The following is a 12,030-nucleotide window of genomic DNA, read 5'->3' on the forward strand; positions in this document are numbered from 1 at the left end:
GTTATTTAGGTTTGTCCTTTTGGGCCTGTTCACAATATTAGACACAACCAAAACCAGAACTTAATTCTTGGTACTTGAAAGCAAAGTACTCAGTTTATTCAAGCTCTCATGAATTCAGGTTCTCCAAAGCACTTTTATTGAGCAATGTGATAGGATTCTGTTTTGATAATGCTGACTCAAAATGAAACATGGTTGAGGCTTTATTCCTCTACTAGAAAATGCCATAGAAATTGTAACAAACTTGATCAACGCAGAGCTGTTTCGCTTGCCCAAAGCACATTTTCAGGCATAGATCACTTTCATTTGTGATGCTTTAACATCCTTTAAATAATACAATAATGCCAAGGAAATAACTCATCAACCCAGCTCTAATTGCTAAAGAATGCAGTCACTGGAAGAAACTGGTGATAAATATAGATCTTTAGAGTTGCTCCATGTTCCTGGCGACATTTGGGGATGTCACATTTCTTTCTATTCACCATTTTTTGTTGCTTTCTGTAGTTACTCTAGCAAAAACCAAAATGTGCTGAAACTTAAATGCAACCCCATGTGTATTGGGGTTCTAAACATTTCTCTATGGCAGGATGAGCCCATCCAAGCAAGTCTCTTGCAGTCGTTTTTAACTGGGAATAATGAGCATGGCTGGATTTGCTAACACTGCACCAGAGCCGTGCCGAACTTGTCTGGGTTTCTTCTCCTTTATTGCCTAATATCAGCCCCTTCCAAGAAAACTGTGGTTTTACATGCACAGTGTACAGGTACAGCTCACAGAGCAGTGACTGATGGAACTGACAGAGAGGTTCTTGCCTGTGCTCTATACACAGAGACAGGAAGAAAAAGGCTTCTCACACTGGGCTTACAATCTAAGTGGAAGCTAAGTGTATGTAGGAGATGGGCCTCTGGATTAATTTATATATTTCAAAATGAATATCCCCTATTGTTTGCTTGTTTATTACTGTAGTGCCTGCTGATTCTGATCAAGATCCCCAAGATAGATGCTGTGTACAAACATACACTGAATGACAGCTCCTGTTGTGCTGCACTTACCTAACTAGAGAAATAAAGCATAGAAGGAGAAAAGCATCTCTGAGCTGCTCACACAGCTGGTCAGCAACAAAGCCTGAAGGATGGTGCTCGCTGTGGTATATCACTTGCCAGTCTGGATTCCTCAAGCTTTTTTCTCTGCCTTCCCAAAGCACCAGAACATAGAAATGTGGAAATATCAGAGAACTGAGACCCAGGAGGTATTAAACAGCAGTGGCAAAACACAGTAACAGGCAGAAGCAAACAAAGCATCTCCTTGGCAGCATGCGAAAAATGCTCAGGCTCCTTTATTTAAAACATAAACTGAAAGGAAAAATAATTCAACTTTATAGTTTAATGTAAAAGCTGCTTAGGACTTGGCAAATATGGAGATGTGTGAACACTCTGACCTCTGTAATCTGGGTGTCCTTCATGTTCATGTTGTGACTTTGGGCTGGGTTAAGACCAAAGCCCACCCTGCCTCCTGTTCACCTGCCCTTGAAAGGGAACAAGCCTGTATTTGCATGGGGTTAGGTCTGTAGAGCTCACTGTGATGCCCATCTGATGTGATTTAAATGTTGGTGCTGTGATTTTTGAACCAGTGCATGTGTCTACATGGTTTCTAATGAGCACATCTGGTGTGCTCCAAAACCATCTACTCTTAATTCTTTATTTGTGGCTCAAATTTTGGGTTTGCAGTACTTTACTTACTAAATGTAATTTTCTAGTATGTAGTTGTGGAGCAATACAGTATTTATATATATGCAATTCATAATACAGAATTAATTGCATGCTTTCTGTATGTGGTGTCACTGCACATGGCAGGGAGGTTGGAACTAGATGATCTTAAGGTCCTTTCCAAGCTCAGCTATTCTATGATTCTATGTGTGTACTGGAGAGTGATATGCTCCCCATGTTGCTCCCTATGCAACTGCAGTTTAATGGCTAATGAAGAGCAGCTCAGGCAATACGCAATTCAAATCAGTTCAGTTGGTGTCAAACTATATTAAATTTCAGCATGATTTTACTATGGTAAAACTTGCTGCCCTTTGCCTTGTGCCTTAAATAAAATAATCTTTACTTGCCTAAGCCCTCTGTGGTTTGAAAGCAGAGAAGTCACAATGTTTGGAATTCAAAAGCAAGATCAAACTTAGTAGTTCAAGTAGAGAAAAACTACTTTTTCCTAGAGAGATGCCTGACTGAAGAGGGTAGATCTCATTTACAAAGGAGGCGAGGGAGAAGGCTCTCACCAGAGTCTGACTTTCTGGCAAACGTGTCATTCTTCTGCTTATTTATCATCTCCCCTTCCTAAATGTCAAGTGTAATAACAAAAGGTTTTAATAAACCTGTCAGAATTGTTTCATGTCAGATGGAGTGAAAAGGTTATGTATAATAATAAAACCAAGACCTAAACCACTACTAAATTGAGCTTCAGGATGAGCCCTGGTCTCAGTCTCTCCTGAGAACTTCGTGCTTCACTGCTGCATTGCTTAGAAAAATAAATCTTTTGTAACATGCATTAAACCCCCCTTCAGAATCACACACATGCATGCATCATCTAGTAGAAAATGAAGTATTTTAAGGTAGCCATTTCAGTACTGATGACTCAAACTGAGGAGCTGCTGACAAGCTCCCTTTCCTGTGATATGTCAGATAACGAGAAATACCCTGGCACCTTCATGCTCCCTGAAATGGTAATTTTTTTCTGAAGCCAACAAGGATGAGAATAGTTTTTTGGACTGAGTTCAGGAAAGTACTTGCCTCACTGCTTGACTTTAACTGGATACGTGCAATTTGTTGCTATTTATTAAAAGCACACAGTACATCTTATTACTGAGTGAGCTGCTGTCCTCCCACGCTTCCTCCAATGCATTTAATTCTCTCCTTTCCATCCGCCTGCATAATCATTCCATTACAATTGCTTGCGAAAGAAGTAATTGGTTTCAAATGTTCCTGGTTGACCAATTTATATTTGAATACTCAGTTGGGCACCCTGTATTCTGCACTGAGTGCTCGATGTTGCCTGTATTAGTGATGGCTCCCTGAGTGCTCATCTTAAAGATTTCCTTCTCACCATGCTCCTATTTTTGCTTGACCTTGCATAGGCATATTCATAAGAGGATGTTGTTGTTAAGATGTTCTGAACTGAATGGCTGTGATAATGTACACAGACTGCCCAGCTCAGATCTCACATTAGATGGTATAATTACTGCTCTTGTCCATTTTACTGCTATTTAATGATTTGTATTATGTTCACTCCCAGAATCACAAAACAAGGGGGCCTCAATGCACAGCGTGCTGAGTGTGCATCTGCACAAGGTCTGGGGAGGGAAGGTGCTGCTTTTAAACAGACAAAGGAAACACCTGGTGAAAGGAATGAATACAAGTACTGTTGTATCTGAGACTCCATGGCTGGTCAGTGCCAGCGCTGGGAATAGTCACTTTATGATTTAAGATGGTGAGTTTCTCCCATTAGCAGTGCTGTTTCTTTACCAAGCTGAGTGGCAGCAGATCCTCAGCTGGCTTAGGAGTGTGTGTGTTATACACATACCTATGCTGCGCATAGAAATGAGATGCGAGGAGCCTTTCAGAAACGTGGAGTTTCTAAGCCTTGCTCACTGCTGTGAAATCTGTTGCTGCTTGTGCCATCCTGCCACTTTTGTGCTTTCTTCTCAGATCTCCATTCATGTTTTCTTCCACCCCATGCCTTGGAAAAAGAAATGAGTGTTTATTTGGGGCAGCTGACCTATTCCATGTGGCAGTGTCCCCCTCACAGTGACACTTAATAAAGCATACCAAAGTGTGAAGTGAAACTCTGAAGTCCTCATCGTGCTGATGGTGACTGATTCTACATCACCTTGGTTTGTCCATGTAATGTACGTGTGTTAGAAAAGATGTTCAATTGAAAAGGGAAATGTTTATTAAAATAAATCTACGGATGTCTATTAAGTTATTTTGTAATTTCTAAGTAGTTCCAAACAAGCTCTTCTTTTCCCAGGGCCCTCGTGAAAATGAAGCCCATAGTCTAACTAGCAGAGAGTAATGTGTTGTTCGCTGTTTCTTCCTTGCCTTTTTTACAGCTGTTTAACACCAGCTCTTCATGTTTGATCAAAGATTCATGTACCACTTGGGTTATTCTACTTAGAAGTCTAGTGATCAGCGAGTGCCTTCTGGGACAATGGAATTCAAACACGTCATGTATACCAGTGGTGTGTTGATAACTTCCCAATGATGGGACTCATGAAATATTTAAAGAGCAAAATGTTTTAGGTCAGGTACACACCGACAAGAAGTATGTACTGTGCTCTAAATTAGAAGAATGCTTATGGTACCAGTCAAAGGCAATGAGCATCTTCATGCAGGCGAGTTCTTTTCTGCCCTGAGTCTCTGCATCTAATTTGGGTGTTTTGATTCTTTATGCTGCACTGCCATCATAAACTCATTGGATTAAACATTACTGGAGCTGAAATTCACAGTTTTTCATTCAGAAACTGCATGAGGCTTTTCCTTCCACTGATGTATTTTGGATATTAAAAGGAGGGATTTGTGGTACAATCTGTACAGCAGCTTCAATTAGTACAGCTTCCTGTTTGTGAACTCTGATGGATGTCATAGCAGTGCAAAATGTCCCATATGGATCCTCTTCAGTCTAACCTTCACCTTAAGTCTATGAAGTTCATTGCTGGTAGTTACTGTGTCCTCTGATTAAGAGACAAGGATGAATGTTAATGAAAAACAAAGATTGATTTTGTTATAGCCAAAATATATCCAACAGGTTAAGCTGTGATGTGTAAAACTTGAGTAGAAGGCTGAAATCTGGCCCTGGAACAGATGCAGCACAACAGTGAAATAAGAGGCTTTAACAATCACATGAATTTGAAATGAAAGCTGAGGGAAAGAAGTAGCATGAAGCAAAACAATATTAATTTGGGAGATCTGGAGAAGGGAGGTTCTGAAGTTCAGTAAGGGCTGTGAAGATTAAGGTAGTAGCTTGAATGTTGCGAAATACAATGAGGGATGGAGAACTGATTCTGTACTGTTTACTTACATTGCCTTCATTTTCTTGACGAAAGACAGGCATGAAAAAGAAGTATGAAAATAGAATTAAAACCCAAAGGAAATTAGGGGGAATTAATAAAAACTGTTTCAGAAATTCCTTTGCTCCCCTTGTTCATTGCTGAGAATTTAGAGGATACCATGGCAGCTCAAGGATTTAGATTCCTGACACAAACTGTAAATGTGTTACTTCCTTAAGTGACAATGTAAAGGAATTTTATGTAGGGCTTTTTCTCTGTTCAGCGTATGCTGGCTACTGATGGCCAAGATTGTACTGGGACTGTGTTACTGCTATAATTTAATACACAATAAGGGACTCCTTGGATTTTAACCTGGCCAAGATCTATTTTACAACTGTCACTCATCTCTATTCTAGTGCCTATTTACAAGCCTGAGTCGCAGCAGAAGCATGCAGCCAGTCCTTGCCAGGAACCTCTCCAATTCTGAACTTTCTTCTTGTGTGAGGAGAAATAGTTGTGGAGTTTCTCAGTGATTTATACTCAGACATTTTTCATCTGGGAACTCTTGAGAATTGTTTTAGCACTCTCACACCTCTCTGATTCATTTTTCTCTGGGAAGTTATTTCTAGAAGGCCAAATTGCAGGGCAGAGATGTATTAGGAGACAGGGGGTGTTAGTTGGCGAAAGGAATAGTAACATTTGTTTCCTGATATAGATAGTGCTTTAACTGTAATTCTTAACGATAGACCAATTTTGAATTCTGGTGTCTTCTATTCTCTAGAGGATGAGAGATCCAGTTCTGTAAATCATAGCAAAAATGCGGTATCTTTATTGTGTCTTTTTAAAGTTTTCTTATGTGCTCTACGACTTCAGTGAGCTGAGGCTTTAGTGTTGGGCTTGCATCTCTTATCTACTACATTAGAAGATGATGGACAAGATGTGTTTGTGTGCCAAAAGATTACTTGGTAGTTTAGAGACAAGACAGGCACTTTTGTGTTCTCTGGGATGTAGGACCAGAAACGAATTTACTAGAAAGAGAAGGTGCTTTGTAGTCTTAAAATTATGAAATATGCAGGGCCCTACTGTGTATTGAACTCATCCTGATGGAGAAAGTACTCAGAGAAGAAATAGACTTCTATAATGTAATTACTTCTGTTTGACCCCAGAGATGCAAAGCTCACTGGCTTCACCCTTGTTTAATTTAGTTGTGGGGAATAGACTGTATAGACCTGAAACCCATTTTTATCAAGGCTATTATTCTGATAGAGAATCTTCCTGACTCTTTGTAATGCTGAAATAGAATAAAGGAGCCTCTGTAGAAATGAAAGTTAAAGCTTTGGCAGTGCATGTTTCTGCTATAAATTACATTGAAGGTACACACTTTTTCTAAGTTCCTTCTATTAGCAATAAAAATTATACACAAGCAATAGTGAGTGGAAAACTGGAAGCACAGATTTTAGACACAAATGTCTGCCAGTCTATCAAAACCTGGGGTGCAACAATTTTGTGTTGGCTGGTTTATGAGTTGACATTAATCCTCTGTCACTGTAAGTATTGGCAACTTGTATGCAGTAAAAGCTAATGATTCCCAACTATTGAAAATTGAGGTTATAAACAGGAGATTTAAAGTGGGATTCAAATTCTAGTCCATGTCCCAGCCATTACTGGGCTGGAGAGTGACACTGTTCATAGTTACCTAATCAGCACACCTTGGAGATTTTGTCTTTTTGCCAGTTCCTTGGAAAATGTGGGTGCCCAAGCAGGTCTTTAAATAGAAAATCCACTGAATATCCTGAAAACCCCAGGATTATCATTAACAGAAATGGCATAGTTAAAGCACACTTTCAAACTTCTGCTAAGTCTTTAATTTCTTCTCTTCTTTTGACCTCCCAGGAAAACTGATGAAGGGATTCTATACTAACGCTATTGCAACTGATAATGTAAGAGAATGTCTTTATTTTCTGGGGAGCCTACTACTTACAATATTCAGAATGGATGAGCCCCGTGCTTCAGATCAATAGGTATTTTCTTTTAGTGCCGATTTAGCTTTGACTGGAAAGGAAAGCAATTAACGCAGGCGTGGAGAATTTGTGTGTATATATGTATTCATGGAGATGGCAGTTAGATGACCCACTTTTCATAATAGTATTGAAATAGTAACGTGTTTCAAGTAAATAGCAAATGCCATCCAAATAGTTACCATAGTAATGATAAAAGGAATTTAATTTCAGTCAATCAAATGAATATTGAGTTAATCCAGTTAATTTCCACAAAGGTATTTACACTCAAATCATACCGGTATTTGATGATATTTGAACACAGATTCTTCTGCAGTCGGCCAACGCTTTTTTTCTTCTTAAAAGCATTTATTGAAATGCTTTTAAATCGTTTTTGTGAAAATACCATTGTTGAACATGTGCCAATTGCATTGTTACTGTGAGACAGAGTTCAATATTTATTAGTTTTCTATATCTTTATGAAGGTAGATAGCCAAGTCAGTGGCAATAGAAGTGTCTAAGAATGCTGCTTGGGAAAAACTTATAGCCTGACCTCATTTCTTTAGAGGAAGTGGCTCACTTCACAGTTGAGTCCTCCTTATATTCTCAAGCATTAGAAAACAGGAAGTTTTCATCTGTCATGTACAGATGACTGGACAAATTCCAATTGATTTGTTCAAGACTTTCCTGGAAATTTCCTGTATGATCTTGGTTAGGCTTCCGTTCTTAAGCTTGCAAACTCATCTTCCTTGTGAAATATCCTGTTTAGGATAAAGGCAGTGACTTCAAGTAGAATGTATTAGAGATGGCAAGAAGATGGATGTACCTTGTATGGTGTTTTTGCTTCACTAACCCAAATTATTCCACTATTGCATCATTTACCAATTTTAAGCATCTATTACCAAAGCTTCACAAAACAAAAAGGACTGAAATGGAGTGGCTGTGTGATGTGTTTATTTCAGAAGAAAAAATAATCAAAGATGGTGCTTCAAGTACAGTTTTTAATACAACTGGTCCAAAACTCTGGTGCTCTCTTACACTGATTACTCTTCTTCATTGTTTTGATTATTCTGATCCATGTCAAAGGTTGAACTTCATTAGAACCTAAAAATATTAAGATCCAAGCCTACAGTCTGGCAGCCAGAGTCTGGTACTCAATAGACTGTTCAGAAAGCTGTTTCTCAACAGTGACTCATGCTCTACATTTTTAAGGGCAAAGGGTCTGTGTTCATGGAATTAACCCAGTCAGCTACAACTGCTGCAATTACAGTCTAAAGTCAAGGTCTTGCATTTTCCAGGTTCTGCAGTAGCGTCCAGTACTGCAGGGTTATGCAAATCAGCAGTGGGGCCTGGCTTGCATTTAGATTAAGCTAATAAAAACCCAGCAGTAAGCATGGAATTTGGTATAGTTTGGAGATTTTGTTTTTTCCCTTCCCTTCCCCCCCCCCCCCCCCCATCTTGTTTTTAATAGAAAAGCTCCAGGCCCCTTAGAACCAGAAGCTGTGTTACACTGAAACCCACCTGGCAGCACTACAGTTTTCTGTTCTGTATTTTCAGATTCCTAAAAGGGCCAAGTCTTACCCTGGTACCAGTCCTTTAATGGTCTCATATGATGATGAATCTGTGCCTGCAAAGTTGATGACTACATTTCCTCTGAATTACTTCAGCTGTTGATGTTGCTTATGTTTATAAGCATTGAGCAATTATTGAGGAGCCTCATCTCACCCAAAGACCAGAAATGTAGCTCTTCGTGAATTATCTTTCTCTCTTTCATTAACTCCATCAAACTGCAGGATCTTTGTTTGAGAAATGACAGCTGGAAGGTAGGGCTGCTTGGAGGAGTGTCCCTGAAGACACAACAAGGGATGAAGAGATGTTGTTAATCAGGGAAAGGAACAAGTTCTGGGTTTCTTTTCCCCTTTGAGTTGCACAGGCATTGAGAAAGGCACAGGCTTGCTGAAGTATCACGACACATAACTGTACTCCTTTAAAAACAGTGAGTTTTGTTAATGGTTGCTACTAATGATAAATATTTATTTCCACTTTAAAAAGGAATGCCATTGCTGCTGTCTTCACAACGTCCTTGAGTATGTTTTGAGTGTGACTTTAATCAAATGTCATTTTAACTCTAGTCCTATTCTGCAAATCTCTAGTGAAATTCTATTAATTTTCAATTAAACTTCAAGTAAACTAATTAGCATTTTCATTTCTATAGAGCAACAAAGGCAGAATCTGTAATGAGTCTATCCAGTTGTTCACAGAGGAATAAATGGTCTGGATAGATTTCTCCAGTGTATCTTTCTGTGAAACTTTGTCAAGTATATTACCTTTATCATTTTCTCCTCTGCTTTGGGCTCCAAATTGGATTTCTTGTGGTATACAAACTGTATTCAGCCACTTTTTTTCTTAAGCTGTATTCCAGTATTTTTTCTCTCTTCATTGCAAATCTCTAATATTGCTTTAGTGTGTTTTAAATGGTGTCTAGCTGAGGCAGGCACTGGAAAACCCTTCTGGTCCTGAACAACTTCAGGACCCCAGTTTAACGGGGCAGCAGAAGGAATTTTTCCTTTTCATTCTAAATATGTGAATAAAAGTGTCTGAATTCTCTCAGCTGGAAACAGGCTCAGACCCAGATCATTTCTGTCTCCATCCAGTATTTCATCCTCTCTACCACTTTCTCTTATTGCTACCTTCTCCTCACAGACAGACACAATCCCAGCTCTGAAGAGCTTCATTATAAAGAATATATAGTCCCTTAGAGGGAATCCTGGAGTTCTTCCAGGGTGGGTATGGTATCATAAACTTTCATCATTACTTCAAGCTTGCAGCTCTCTGTAGTGGTCTGCCTTTCCTTTAATGTGCTAATCTAACTGCTGGGTGCTGTGGTCCCCTAGCCTCACTTGTGCCAGCTCAAGTGCTTCTCTGACCCTGTGTAGACCTGCTGGAGGTCAGAAAGCTTATCAGAAAGCTAATTACTGTTTGCTTTGGTGGGGTTAGTTTTATGCCAGGTTAGCTGTTTGAAATGGATCCACTTCATCTGCCATGGAACTGCAGCTCAAAGCAGTGTTGTAGCCAAGCTGTAGTTACGCTCGTCTCATCCAGTGTCCTTTAAAGTATGAGAGAGAACTCTCCCTGGCTGGGCTTCATACTGAACATGAGCACTCAGCAAACTGAGGTTCCCTCTGTGATAAACACAGAAATGTATTGGCTTTCGCAAATCATAGGTGTGGTTATGTGGATATAACTGTATGAGTTTACAGTAACAGAAACAAAGCTCTCTAAAGACACAAGATTAGACAAGTTAAAAAGGGTCAGAACTCTTGAGCAAAACAGAGTCACATAGCAAAAGAATCTGTAAAGGTAAAAGAAAGGTGTGTGTGGGGGTTTGATATATGAAAAGCTAGTGCCTGGAAAACAGAAAGTACTTTTTAGCTTAACTTAGGTTGTAGAAAGAGAACAATGTTTCTATTGTAAGTCTGTGGAATATAGTGACCCCACTAAACATGAGTTAATTGTTTCACACTAGTCTTCTAAAGTATCTTTAAAGAACAATGTTTGTGTTGTAAGTCTGTGGTGAGATAACAGGATTTAGTGGCCCCACTAAATATGAATGAGTTATTTCACACCATCCTTCTACTATCCTTTCCAACCCTAACTCTTCTATGATTCTATGATTCTACTTATCAGTTAGAGACAGAGCCTCCCAAACATCTGCTAGCTTGGGATACTCTTTGTCTGCCCATCCTGCAATAAATTTTGCAGGAAGGTCACACTGTTCTAAATCTTTGCTAGTTATCAGAAGAATCACAGATACAGCTGGTTTCAGCTAGTTGTGTGATTACTGGGGCATCCAACTGTGCCAAAGGTGAAAAGCACACTGTGAGGAAGACTGCTTACTTCATCCTCAAGACCCCTGCCCACAATCACCAGAGAGCAGTGCGCAGATGCCAAGAGGAGGAGACTTATGATAAAAAGTTCTTGGAGCTAGTTATAATATTCCCTGCCTATATGCAGCAATTATGAATATGTATGTAACTAATGCAATAGTGAAAGTATATAAACCTGTAACAAATACTAATCACTCATACCTCTGGCTACGGTCATGCACCCAGCGCTGTTGCTTTTGCTTTATTGACTTTGTCCCTCAATAAAACCTTGTTATCTTCTTTAGAGGAGTGAGTTCGTATTTTACACCTCCATAGTGCAGAAACGACTGTGCTTAGAGCACCTCGGGTAGTCCCTCCGTGGGTTCCACCCAATGCCAGAGCTCATTCCACTGAGCGAGGAGGAGCCCAGCCACCTAATTCAAATTGTTTATTTCTGTTTAGAGCAGAAGAGATTCAGCCCAACCAGGTATAAACCAGAGAGCCCTGGGCTTGCAGGATCATAAGCAGCTCTGAGCACTAGCCCTTCTCTTTACTACAACACTACATGCTGTTGTCCTCTGCCAGACCACTGTGGCCTCAGAGAGCCAGCATTGACTTGTAAACACCTTCCTTTGCTGTTTTCTTATTATTTCCCCGATAATATGAACAAAGTGGGTTATTACTCTCAAAGTGGGTTATTACTTTCCTCAGCTGTTGGAAAGGTGTGAGTACACAACACAGGCTTTCATAATAAAGCTGTTATCTCCAGAAGCTGACACACAACACGTTTGCCTCTAATTCAGATGCTTCAAGGTGGTTGCAGTGTTCAGAAGCAGCTGGTGGCTCAAAACAAAGCCGTAATTAAAGATCCCGACTGTTTTCCAAAGCATCCATGAGTTGGGAAGAGAAGAAAGAATCTTGGGCGTCTCTACTGCGTATCTGTTGCTTTGGTGGGTCAAGCCAACCACAGTGAGGTTTTTGCACCCACTGTTAGATGTGATAGCTGGCAGGATGTGTCTATAATGTGTAAACGAGCCGTATTCGCCTGAAGAATGCATAAAAGGTTAAGTTACCTGACTTAAATTGGGAAGCTTCACAGCTGGGGCTGGTTGTATTGCCTGTGAGGCG

At 39.9% G+C, this 12,030-nt stretch overlaps 1 protein-coding gene across 3 annotated transcripts in view; it reads left to right on the forward strand.

The window, feature by feature from the left end:
• The window catches only part of LRRTM4 (leucine rich repeat transmembrane neuronal 4), a 489,302-nt gene that overhangs the window by 39,436 nt on the left and 437,836 nt on the right, over positions 1-12,030 (forward strand). Inside the window, exon 1 of one of the 3 annotated variants that reach the window (XR_010608127.1) lies at positions 11,796-11,852. The exons of the other annotated variants lie outside the window; for them this stretch is intronic. The gene's annotated coding sequence lies outside the window, so the exon portion shown is untranslated. Of the gene's footprint in view, positions 1-11,795; positions 11,853-12,030 lie in introns of those variants that run through there. 3 annotated transcript variants of the gene reach the window in all.

Source organism: Lathamus discolor, chromosome 22 (assembly GCF_037157495.1).
Source record: "Lathamus discolor isolate bLatDis1 chromosome 22, bLatDis1.hap1, whole genome shotgun sequence".
Lineage (NCBI taxonomy): Eukaryota > Metazoa > Chordata > Aves > Psittaciformes > Psittacidae > Lathamus > Lathamus discolor.